We start from the raw sequence: 13,140 nt of genomic DNA on the forward strand, positions 1-13,140 counted from the left end.
AGATAAAAGGTAGCAAGGCATAGAATTTAAAAAAAAAGAGAAGAAAAGAAAAAAAAAAGGAAAGTCATATTTTAGGTAATATGCAAAGCAGGCATCCAGCATTTTTCAAGAAAATTGGAAGCAAAATATTTTGATATAAATTTATGAGAACATTTTAAAGTGAACTTTGAGCAATCATGTATAGACTATACCTGCAAGAGAATATCCACAAAATAATGAATTATATAAACAGCACAGGGCATCCACAATAGGATGAAAAAGGTTAGAAAGTGGTAGAAAATACAGCCTATGTTTAACCAGAGATGGATTTTACCAATTTTTAAGGGAGAGTTATCCCACTGAATATAATTTTTATAAATATATATTTTCTTAAAAATATATCTGCTTGCTATGGAAATCCTTGGTAGAACAGTTGTAACCTTATTTCAGAGTAGCAGTTGAATCATCATCATGATGTATTTTTTTTTGTTATCTTTGGAAGATTCTTCTTTAAGGAATCCTCTTAAGAACTATTAGAGATAACTATTTAAACTGTTTTGGCCAGAGGTCCAGAGCACAGAGCAGACAGAACGGGGTAAGCAACTTCACCCATGAAGAGAGTTGCTTCAATGAAATTTATTAATAGATTGGTGTTCAACACGCTTTATATGCATGGCATCTCCCAGGGGCTCCACGAAGCCCTACAATTCCACCTCTTTTCTTTCATACCTACTGGGAGGTATTGTGCCCTGCACGCACGTTATTGGCCAGTGAACTGCAGGATTAAAAAAAAAATACAACTTCTGCCAAGCTGCTGCAAACACAAGGCACTGTAGTTGAAGGGATCTCTTGGGGAAATACAAATCATTGCACTTAATAGCCTGACTATACAAACAGTCACCGAATGGTGTTTATTTCTGGATTCAAGGCCATAAAATTTGTCAGTGGCCCTCGGTGCAGGAACAGCCTGCTAGGATATTTCATTATGTGACCTAACTCCCTCAATTTCCAAGGCTTCATATGAAAATGAGCCCAGTCTTTTGTAAATGGCAGAAAACAGCCTGAGTCTAACATCCAACAAAGACTATCTTCTACAGTTACATTTTTAAGAAATAGCGAAGCTCTGTGGTATGTTCATTTTATGATAATCAGACACAAAAGAGAGAAGGACAAAGTGGCAGAGGGAAGGAGAAGCAGAAGAGGAAAAAATATGTGGACTCAAGTTAGCAAATATATTAAGATTTAGCAAATTGGCAGAGCAAATGGTATCACTCAACTGAGCCTAAAACCAGACCGCTTATTTGATTTGCCTGCCAATGAATATTTTTCTTTCTGAGATGTTAAAGGCAGTTTTATAGTGCAATATGTTTTTAAATTCTAGAAATCAAGCATCTCCGGATTTTTTTTTTTTATCCTTCCCAAACATTATGATTAGAGTTGGCTACACATGGATCAATTTATGCTTGGCTCCTAGAGAATATTATGAAGCTTCATGAAAAACATGCTGTGGTGAATTGCTCAGATATTTAAACTTTTGTGATCAGTCTTATCCATTCACTCTTACGACTCTGGCTAAGCTTAAGATTAGTGGCCACATAATTACATAACTAGACTGCCAAGAATCCTAAACTGCTGTCCCTATATGGACAACTGGTACCTTTTAAAACCAATCAATAATAACATCATGACACTTTCATCACTAACATCTGATTACTACCCTCATCCCCTTGGTTTGTTTGGTTCTAAGTATATTGCTGCTGTGTGACTAAGGTCACCTGTGTGGCCTTAGTTTCTTATCTTTAAAATAGGCATAATAATAACTACTTCACAGGGATATTATGAAGATTAAATGAACTAATACAGAGTTCTATATATAATAGAGACTCCGTAAGTGTTAATTTCCTTTCCCTCTTATCCTCCTATATAAATATCCCCTTCTTGATTGTATTTTTATTGCTGTTGTTGAGGAGAAACCTTTTTCCTCTACCCTTCTAGGTTATCTGGCTGGTCTAATAATCAAATTGACCTAAGACAGATTAACAAGAGAACAGTAAATTTAATTACCTACTTACTGGGGCTCTACAAGGACAGTGAGACCCAAGGACCAGTTGGGCAGTTGAGACTTTAATGCGATTTTGAACTCAAGAATGGAATAGGGGCCTGGGGCTTTAAAGGGGAGGAGGGGGATTCACAGGATGATAAGAAGAGCAGATGTTTGGTAAGTAGATGTTTGTCCTGCCACACAGATAGGTCATTCCAATAAAAAGTTATCTCTTGGAAATATGTTCTTTCTGGGCCAAGCGCCCTATCTAAATTCTTTCAGACAGTGAAGGGAAAGGTAAAAGCCTTCCTTGGGTCTGCTGAGTCTGGATGCCTTCATCTTAACATAGTCAGTATGCCAAAGTGGCACATTTTGGGGAGGCTCATTCTGAACCCCTTCACTCTTATGAGTCCTTTCGTTTGAATAGAGAGAGATGTGTATGTGATCCGGAATGGACTGAACTGATAGTGAAATCCTATCACTATCAGCAAGCTCAAATCTAGTTGTGACTTGTTAATGGATTTCCACATCTTGATGAATGTATAAACTCAGATCTTCGTTTCAGGACACCGTTTTGGATCTTAATTACAAAGCCAATCGTGTTTACTCCTTATATAATTTGTTACATGAAGTTCATTAATAATCTAATCATAACATTTTATGTTTACATGCACACTCTAATCTATTGAAGAATGGTTTCACAATCATATTTGGAAGAAACTTTGGTTTTATAAAACAGTGAAAGAACAACAACATGGTTCTGGAGAAGAATATTGATGACATTAATTACAGAATTGTTTTTGCAAAGCTGGGCGTGTCTTTACAAGGGTTATGTGCCTGGAAACCAAACTATTATAATTTTTCTAATATGTTTGAGAACACTCCAGTAAACAGTCTACAAACCCACCCTTAATTTTGCTTCTAGCATAAATTCATTTCTCTTACAAATGCTACCTAGTTATTTAATTAATTAATTTATTTATTTTTACAGATAGGACTCTGTTTTTAGGCTTTTTTTCATTTATTTCATGACATGCTTTGGTAGTTTAAATCCATAGGCACTAAGAATCCCTGTTTTCTACATCAACTGTCATCCTGAGGTCTACTTCAGTGGTCTCTAAGTGACTTAAGATCCTAAAATCATATGAAAAAATCTGTTTGTATAAACAAACATTTTATTCTCTTTAGGTTGAGTGTTCATGCTTTCAGGAGATTCTCAAAGGGGTTCTATAACTTCTTTCTACACCTGTCGCATAATAAGAAGCCTCAATCCAATTAAGTACCTAATAGATGCCAGGCAGACTGCTAGAAGCTTTCACGTTATTTTATTGTTTCATCCTTATAACAGTCATGTGACGTGGCTGTTACTAATATTTGCATTTGTATAGCTTGTGAATGGTCTCTCTGAATTCATAGTTTCTTTCTGCCGTATTTGACACATCAGACCTCTTTATCCAGATTATTAATTATAGGCACGTTGGACATCTTTATGTCCCCCGCAATGATAAACACATAACTACTATGCCAAATGGCAGTGCTGCTGCAGCTGCTGCTAAGATTGCAGCTGCAACAATTTCAAGGTTGGAATATCAGTGATCTAGGGTCCCACACTCAAATCTCCATGATTCCAGCTCATACTGTAAATCAGCAGACTAGGCCCAGTATAGAAACAGAAGGACATTGCAGGGCCTAAGGTGAATTGTTGAGTGGCCAGCTGCTATTCAGTTCTAGCCACCTGTTGCCTGAAGGAATACAGAAAGACTGTTTCTAGATCTTCAGACCTTAACTTCTTCTTAAAAGCATCACATGGGTCAAATAAAACCAGCCTGTGCAGAGGATCTTGCCCTTGTACTTCTATTTCTTGGTTCTGTACAGGATGATTCCATCTTATATTATCTTATAGGAATGATTGTCATCCTATTTTTTTAAAGCATGTAATTAAAAGGTTAATTACTAAAGGGATCAGTTGTTAGAGCTCTGGCCTGGTATTTGTCAGGCAGGCTGGGTCTAACATAGAATTTGTTTCATTTACAAAGTCTGAGTAGCTTGTTAATTATAATCATTGAAGGCTTTGAGAAAGGGAAAGATGGGATTTGATTTGTGTTTTTGGAAAATAATCTTTGTGGTGTGAAGGTAGTACGGAAGGAGTGGTGTGTTAGGGTCCCCTTCAGTTGAGGTTGGAGAGGACACAGCGGTGCAGACGGGAAGGGAGAAAAGGAGGCTCGCTTGACAGGTACTGAGATGGTGCAATCAGGATTTGCTAACCTACTGGATGGGGGGAGTGAGTGAGAGGCAAGTGAGAATTCATGGTGTATAGATTTCCTTATCAGATTATCTCTGTTCACATCCAGCTGTGCTACTAAACAGCTATTGAAACATAGAGAGATATTTAACATCTCCATGCTTCCTCATCAGATTGTTAAAAGGATTAAATGAGCTATTGTTAAAAACAAAACAAATGTGCTGAGCACAAGCCTAGAACATTGTGAGCTTCCGAATCAATGTGCTCTATGAGCAGGGGCTTGCAGGATTCCGAGCTTCTGGACTTCAGTCAGTGGTGCAGTGGATGGCAGGTTCTCTTTAGCCAGGGTCAATGTCTGCAAGTTTTTTGACTTTTCCCTCCAGGCAACAAGATAGCTGCTGTAGTTTCTTCCATTACATCAGTATTCCAGATAGAAAAAGGGAAAAAAAGAGAGAGAGACATTTTGCCCCTCTTGTCAGGAAAGAAAATGCTTTCCCAAGAGCCTCTAGGAGACTTCTGCTTACTTATTTTTTACTAGCGCTATCAGTATCAGATGGCCAGTCGGAACTACAAAGGTGGCTGAGATGGGGAAAATTTAATTAGACATCTTTGCAGTCTTGATCAAATTGAAGATTCTGATAGTGAGGAAGAAGAGAGGGTTTGCCACAGACAGAAAGAACAGGCATCTTTATGCAATGATTTGAAAAGGATTTTGCTACTGGGAGACTTGGGAGTGACTAGTTGATCTCTGAAGTAATTCTTCAGCTATTGGATTCTATCATTTAATCTATCTAATCTTCAAAAGCAGCATTATGTAGTCAATTCAACATTGTCATTGGGCAATAACGTTGTATTAGCCAACAAATCAGCAAAATAATAAATACAAAGTAATTGCATTAGACTTCTGCTGGTTAAATGTTATGTCTCAGCATATGTGTAAGCACTTACTAACACAAGGCTTTATTCCAGTTCCCCTCCCCTTTAGCACCACCTCTCCCAACCCCCAATAACATAAATACCTATGGCTGGTCATTTATGTAAATTTTTTGGTTCATTTACTTGCAAATTATTCAGAGGCATTAATGCATTATGATTCATTTTCTAAGCAAATTGTAAGTGTAGCTACTTCACAATACTGTTTTCCTCCAGTCTAATAGCCGTGTGTTAGAATGTTTTTTTGTTAAGATGTCAGCCCATTTCATAATATGTACTATTATCACTTATTATACTGTACCCTATAATTTATGTATTACAGAAGTAATTATTACAAATTAAGTTTGTATTAACTCAGTAGATTGCTGTGCACAATAATTAGGAACTAAGAGTCTTAACTTTTTATTGTAGTTTTAAATAATAATTAATATTTATCTTTCAGCAAAAGTTACAAGGGCTTCCCTGGTGGCGCAGTGGTTGAGAGTCCGCCTGCCGATGCAGGGGACGCGGGTTCGTGCCCTGGTCCAGGAGGATCCCACATGCCGTGGAGCGGCTGGGCCCATGAGCCATGGCCGCTGAGGCTGCGCATCCGGAGCCTGTGCTCCGCAACGGGAAAGGCCACAACAGTGAGAGGCCCGCGTACCGCAAAAAAAAAAAAAGTTACAAACACTGCACAAAATTCAATATAATCTATTCCTTACCTGAGCATATTTCTGAGACAAAATTTAAAAAAATAAATAAAAGAGAGAGAGAAAGAAACCTTTCCACACAAATCCTTTTAGAAATAGAGAGAAAATAAATAGTCGAAGTCCAGCTGAGAACTTTCAGTAGGAGAATAATTTCTCCAAACTTGTTTGACAAAGGATCAACATGTAGAATAAATTGATATTAATGTGACTTTAAGCAGTGTATTTGGGCCACACTTTACTATTACATATTGTCTGGAAACATTGTTGTGTAGGAAGCAAGTATATTCTTGGCAATTGCTGTAAATTTATATGAAACAAACTTAATCATATAATAAAGGAACTAGTTATCTAATATAAGTAGTCCATTGTAATGTACTATAAAATGGTACACTATAATGACTTTATCAGTTTCTCCATTTTTAGTTGAGCAAGTGACCATCCTCACATACATGGGAAGAAGATAATAACTTCCTTCTCCTACATACTTTATTCCAATGGAGACTTAAAAAACAGTAGAAGAGAGGAAAGCCTAAGTGGGAGATCAAAGGGAGCCTTGAAATCAGAGAGAAACTGGAAGATAGGCTTCTGTTTTCCTTAGTCAGAGAACTGGAGAAAAAAATTGATGGCCTTTTGAGTGGAGTGGAACTTGAAAATGTTACTTACCTAACTCCTTGGGGATCACCTGATAGAAATGTGACTTGGTGAAAAATGTAGGTACATAATCAATGAAAAATGAAGGTCAAAATATTGTCAGACAGATTTAAGTGATATATAGTGATATTTAAGTGATATAGATATATTTAAGTGATACATACTAGACTTCTATGGGGAAAGTTTTTTTGTTTGTTTTTTTTCGGTATGCGGGCCTCTCACCGTTGTGGCCTCTCCCGTTGCGGAGCACAGGCTCTGGACACGCAGGCTCAGCGGCCATGGCTCACGGGCCCAGCCGCTCTGCGGCATGTGGGATCTTCCCGGACCGGGACATGAACCCGTGTCCCCTGCATCGGCAGGCAGACCCTCAACCACTGTGCCACCAGGGAAGCCCGGGGAAAGTTTTTTAAAAAGTTTATTAAAAACATTAAAGGATACCTAAATAATCTGAGAGATATACAATATCATGAATATGAAAACTTGATATTGTAAAGATGTATGCACCTCTAATGTTCATTGCAGCATTATTTAGAATAACCAGTATATGGAAGTGCCCATCAACAGATGAATGGATAAAGAAGGTGTGGAATATATGTATGTATGTAGATATATATATATAAAAATATGTAGAGAGATATATATCTACATATAGATATCTATTGTTGTAGATATATATATATATATATCTATATATAGATATCTATTGTAGATATATATATCTACATATAGATATATATAGATACACACACACACACACACATATATACACAGTGAAATATTACTCAGCCATGAAAAAGAATGAAATCTTGCCATTTGAGACAACATGGATGGACCTAGAGGATATTATGCTAAGTGAAATAAGTCAGACAGAGAAAGACAAATACTGCATGATGTGGAATCTGAAAAACAAAACAAATGAACAAACATAACAAAATAGAAACAGAGCGACAGATACAGAGAACAAACAGGTGGTTGTCAGAGGGGAGGGAGGTGGTGGGATGAGAGAAATAGGTAAGGGAGGTTAAGAGGTATAAACTTCCAGTTGCAAAATAAATGAGGCAGAGGTATGAAATGTACAGCGTGGGAAATACAGTCAATGAAAATTTAAAAAAGAAAGAAAAAAACTGCAGAAAAAGGAGAAGCTCTGAAAACCAAGTAAAAGTTACTCTTTTATAAAAGACATTTACATTTATAAGGGAAATCTCTGTTTGTAAGGTGGCCTCCGTCTCTGTACCAGGAAGGGAAGTTTGACTCTAAATCCCTAGAAACTCTTATCAAGGGAGAACACTACAACTTAGAGCTGCATAGCAACAACACCCTTGTTTACTGTGCTTTTCCTGGTAACCTCCCATAACTGGCCTCCCTACCCCCCCCCCATTTTTTTTTCATTAGCTGAAGATGGTATTTAAGGTAATGGTTTGGTACGTTTAGGCGAGTTACCCAGTTCTTCTGGGTATCTCCCGTGTATACAGGAGGTATATATGCTATATTACCTTCTGTTTTTCTCCTGTTAATCTGTATTCTTATGGGGGTTTTCAGCCAAGAACCTAGAAGGACAGAAGGAAAATTATTTCTCCTCCCCTACAATACATAGAGTAAGAATTCATTTATATAAATGTTAAAACCATGCCAAACAATATAATCTACTGTTCATGGATGGATTGTTTGGGAAAGATGAACATCAAATTCAGTATAGTCATTTGCTCTGGAGGGTAAGGAGAATAAAGCAATTGAGGTAAGATGGTTCAACTTCACTTTAATGTTTTTATTTACTGTTGGTCGTGGGTAAATGGGTCTTTTTACACTATATTGTGCATTGTTTGGTATGTCTGAAGTATTTTATATTGAAGAAAGATACATCCATATTGAAAAACTAAACAGAAAACATAAATAAAATGGAAAATTAAGCAACTTGTTAAAAATAGGCACAGTATGAAATGGAAGAAGAACAATCTGAATAAAACTAGGCAAAGATAAGTGAGGGTAGACAATAAAATATATGGGAACCTATTTCAAAGTCTGTTCAAGACACAACTCAGTGTTCTTAGAATGTGGACAACAAACAAAAAACAGTAACAAAATCAAAGAGCCCTTTACAGGAAAAAAAGGGGTAGGACAAGGTGTGCAAGGAGTATCTGAAATAGTGGGAACTTACTGGGCTGTAAATCAAAGCTATCAGTCGAACTGATCATTTAAATTATTGCTCTGTTTAGAGGATATGAATATACTTACACTTGTTGGTGGCATTTGGCAATATGCTTCTCCCTTTTCCTAGAGTTCAGGCAGTTCATAAGGTGCCCACTTCATCTTGGATTGCCCAAGAGTTCTCTAGTTTTTGCAGTGAATGTCCCACTTCCCCAAAATCTCTTACTTCCCCAAAATCTCTTAGCCTCAGACAAACTGGGATGGTTGGTCACTGCTTTAGGTGGATTTGTCCAGCATAACATTTTTTATAGAAATCAAATGGCTGTTCCTAGAATGATTTCATACTATTGCCAGATGTACAAATTCTAGCATCTTTCAGCAATTTCCAGTACTAATGACTTTATTTACTAATTGCATTCAAATAACTTGTATGATGAGTCTAGACAGACTCTTAGTCTAATAATCACATTCCTAAGTGGTAAGCATGCTTCTAACATCATTTCAGCATTTCTGTCCTGTGGGCATTTTAACTTTAAATTGGCTTGCACCTTGTATCTTTCAAACATGGACTTTGCTGATGCTTTCTCCTAACTACAGAAATAATTGCCTGCCCCCAGAGAAATCGGTTTCAGGTACTGGTATTGTATACAAGTAGCCCTGGTCATTCTAACGGGTGTAGGATGAGAATTGCATGGTTAGAGGAAGAAGGAATAATTTTAATGAGTGATGACATCTTGAATGTTTCTTTTGGTGCTTTATTCATGTTTATTAGGGGAAAATAAATTTTACATTCCAGAAATGTCTTTACATGTTGGTTTGGGTATAACAATTATTGTGAATATGTGGGACCCCATCAGAATTAGAATAGTCCATAAATCATTAAAGTATTTAATCAAAGAATTTTATACTTGATTTCTAGAATTAGAATTTTGCAGTGTTGGATTATATCAGTGATTAACTGGCAATGTTATTTGACTATAAACCTCTTGGGCCATTCTAAAGCAAAAGAAAGTTTTGATTAATGTCTATTTAATATCTCTTTTATCAGACTTATATCAAAGAGAGAAAATATATAAGAATTTATTATTTTCATTGACAAAAGCAATGATGTATAGAAAACTCATCCCCTCTTTCTTGCATATCCTGTGTGACCCAATAAAACTAGCTATGCTAAATGATTAATTCCTAAATTTAAAATGGAATGTCTGCTACAAAACTAAATCATGGCCTGTAGACTGCACGGCATAAATCCTTCACAGGGTGCTATAACCTTTATCGTTTTTGAAATGTGCCCCCATGAAGGAGCCCTTGGGCAAATGTACAAGGGATGCAGATGACATTTACATAGCCATTGTGTCGGATTAGACTTTGTGATCCTCCCACATCATCAGGCAAAGCCTGAACAGAGCAGATGCATAACAGATTGCCCAAGCCTGATGCATAGCAAATTAGTAGAGAAACAGCAGGGCTTTATTCACACTTGGGCCCCATGTCCAAGGGGGCCCCCGACAGGAGGCAATATTCAAGTTCGAGCCCTTCAAACAAAAAGGTGCAGGACATACATTCAGCACCGGTTCTTTTCTTTTCCGGTAGCACATAATTACCCAGTAACAAGCATGATCTTCTACTTCCTAGGGCTAAAGAGCAGGCAGCAAATATTTTGCAGCTGGCGTATTCCTGAGTCACTGGAAGAGCCCAGTGAAGTTTGTTTGATAACTGATGGATTTCCTTATGGTGAAAGAAACTATGTTGTCCTTGGTCCCCAGCAGCTGAACTTTACTCACCTATATTAAAAAAAAAAAAACAAAACAGTTCTTGATGTTGTCAGCATATTATCCTAAAAATCTCCTGTATAATATAATAATACACACTAGTGTAGAAGAAGGTAAATTGAAAACATTTTCATTTCTTTTAGGTAGAAGCTGGTTGAAGATGTTGTAGGAGAATGTGTCTCCTTTTTATGATGAGATTTAGCCTTTCCATCTGTGTTTAAAAATCATTCATGAATTGCAATGACTAAGAGATAAAGTAACAAGAACCCTGGGTACAGCGAGTAGAAGGCCAGGAAGAGAGTCAGCAGGTCTGAGTTCTAGCCCTAAAGGCAGAGCTAAATAATTATTCAGATTTGAGCAAGCTCCTTGACTTTCTATGTTTGATTTTTCCATGCCTGTAGGATGACTGTAATTTATCATCCAAACCAGGACAGGTTTGAGAGTGAACAAGGATGCTAACAATAATTACACCACAATGACAGGTCTAGACGTGGATTGTGTTAGGCAAACCAGGGTTTGTGGTCACCCTGCTTATCTGTAAAGTGAAATTTGTCATTAAATGATCTCTACTAAATAGTTTAAAAGGCTGTGATTTTAGGGAAATTTCTCTTTAATAATAAACTGTCATGAAGGACAGAACCTACAGGTCCAAATGGGGTAAATGAGGCAATGAGTTAAGTAACCAAAAGTCAGTTAAAAAAAAAAGAAAAATTGAGCCCTCCTTTTACATTCTTATGTCATCCATTTATCATTAGAGAGAAGAGAGGATAGATACGTATAAGCCTTTAAAAAATATTGCGTGTCTATGTCATAAGTAGTCATATTTTATTCATAAAATCTTGACAACTTATTGAAAGTCTGCTGAATTTTTTGACAGTCAACTTAGCGACTGCAAAGTTATCCTTTAATTCTCCATTTCCCCTTCAAATATCACACTTTCAGTATACTATCTTCATAATAATTTTTCCCCACCACTCCCCCAATCCCACCATATCTGCACGCGTACACGCGCATGTGCACACACACACACACACACACACACACACACTCACAAGCACTCAGGAGATCTAGGAGTGGAAAAAGTTATGTCGGAAAGCATTTGTAATCTCAGTAGAGCAGTTCCCAAGAGGGGGAAACGTTTCAGGAAATAGCAGAAAGACTTTCAAATATTTAACATAAAACAAGTAAATGGGAGCTAGGTAAATTCCAGAGCCTAGAATATCTATCTCTCAGTTCTAGGTATTTCCGTTTTCCAGTAGAGAAGCTGGCATTGGAATAGCCTCCAAAGAGTGTCCTTCAGGGCTTGAAAGTAATGTAGTCGAGGTAGAAAAATCTCATCCTGTATCAAGGTTTAGTGGTAAAATATGTAACCTTGAAGAAAACAACTTTATAATAAGTTAATAAGTTGCAAAAATCAGTTTTCATACTGGAATTGTGTTTTACAACTTAAAAGGTAGTTTCACACAGGTTATCTTACAGCCACCGCAACTTTATGAATACTTATTATTATTGTCCTTTTTACATCTAAGAAAACTGAAGCTTGGGGAGGCTAAGCGACTTGTCCAAGCATATATAATAAATATATGGAAATTCCAAATTTGATCCCAAATCTTCTTACTCGGCCAAAAGTAGGATTTCTGGAAACCTTGCAAAAAAATATTGCTCAAGAGGATAAGGACAACCCTGCGTGAAATTAGGGTAACAGACAAGATGACCCCAGGAAGTTTCTAAAGAAAGTTAAAGCATTCTATTTTAAGATCACAGATTTTCCCCTACGTCAAACAGTTTAATTCTGGAGAGGAAAAATTGCAATTTCACTAACAGAGGTTCAAAAATGCCTAAAGCTTAATTCAAGAATGGAGAATTCAGTCCTTCCGAAATAGCAGTTACAACAGCAAAAGATTGCAAAATACTTCACCATGTGCAAGAACACAGTTCCCTCACTTCTCTGTTCTGGTGCAACCAAGCCTTCCTGACCTTCTTAATTTGTATGATTATCTTAGCAGAATCTCTAATGAGGGTCTGGTTTGCTGGCAGTCCTCACTGAACTCCAACCATAATAAAATAGACCTCCTAGAGGAAGTGCAAACGTGTAAAGAGGTGCAGGTAACGTAAAATAGAACCCATTCAAACATCATTTCCTACGTTTGACAGGTACTCACCAGTTATGATTTTTCTTTTAGAACAATGTGGTGAAATCCTAATTAAGAAAAATGTTTGGATTAAATTTTAGTTTAATTTCTTGTAACTAATTTTTTGCCTCAATTCTTGGAAAGAAATTATTCTAAAATGTGATTCATACAATTTTCTGCAATAGTAGTAGAGTGTCTAGAAAATAACTACATTTTCCCCTCAATGACTACAGACCTCATTATGCCACAGGGTCATATTTCAGAACTTTGTTTTCATCGTTTAAGATCCTTGATGTAGACATTTTAAACAATTGGCCTCAGGGCATAGTCTGGGCCTTTCTTTTAGCAAAGAAAGCCCAAATATTAGCTTGTCAACTGCTAACATTTCCCTTGCTCCCAAAAAAATAAAATGAGTAATTCCAGATTCCCATTACTGGGATCTTTCGGGGTCTTACGATGTGAATAATCAAATTCATGAGATCACTTCTCTGGAAGAGATCATGAATAAGCTTTTGGATTTAAACACTCATTGACACTATATTTAAGTTTTTTATCA

The 13,140-nt window shown here is 36.9% G+C and overlaps 1 long non-coding RNA gene across 1 annotated transcript in view; it reads left to right on the forward strand.

The window, feature by feature from the left end:
• Window positions 1–7,816: 7,816 nt before the first annotated feature.
• LOC113610601 (uncharacterized) overlaps window positions 7,817–13,140 on the forward strand; it is a 168,625-nt gene continuing 163,301 nt past the window's right edge. The window contains exon 1 of the long non-coding RNA XR_003429142.1: window positions 7,817–8,270. This is a non-coding gene — a long non-coding RNA (uncharacterized LOC113610601). The remainder of the gene's footprint in view (window positions 8,271–13,140) is intronic.

The sequence above is a fragment of the Aethalodelphis obliquidens genome, unplaced genomic scaffold, assembly GCF_003676395.1.
Source record: "Aethalodelphis obliquidens isolate GAN/ISIS:26980383/991018 unplaced genomic scaffold, ASM367639v1 scaffold64, whole genome shotgun sequence".
Taxonomy (NCBI): Eukaryota; Metazoa; Chordata; class Mammalia; order Artiodactyla; family Delphinidae; genus Aethalodelphis; species Aethalodelphis obliquidens.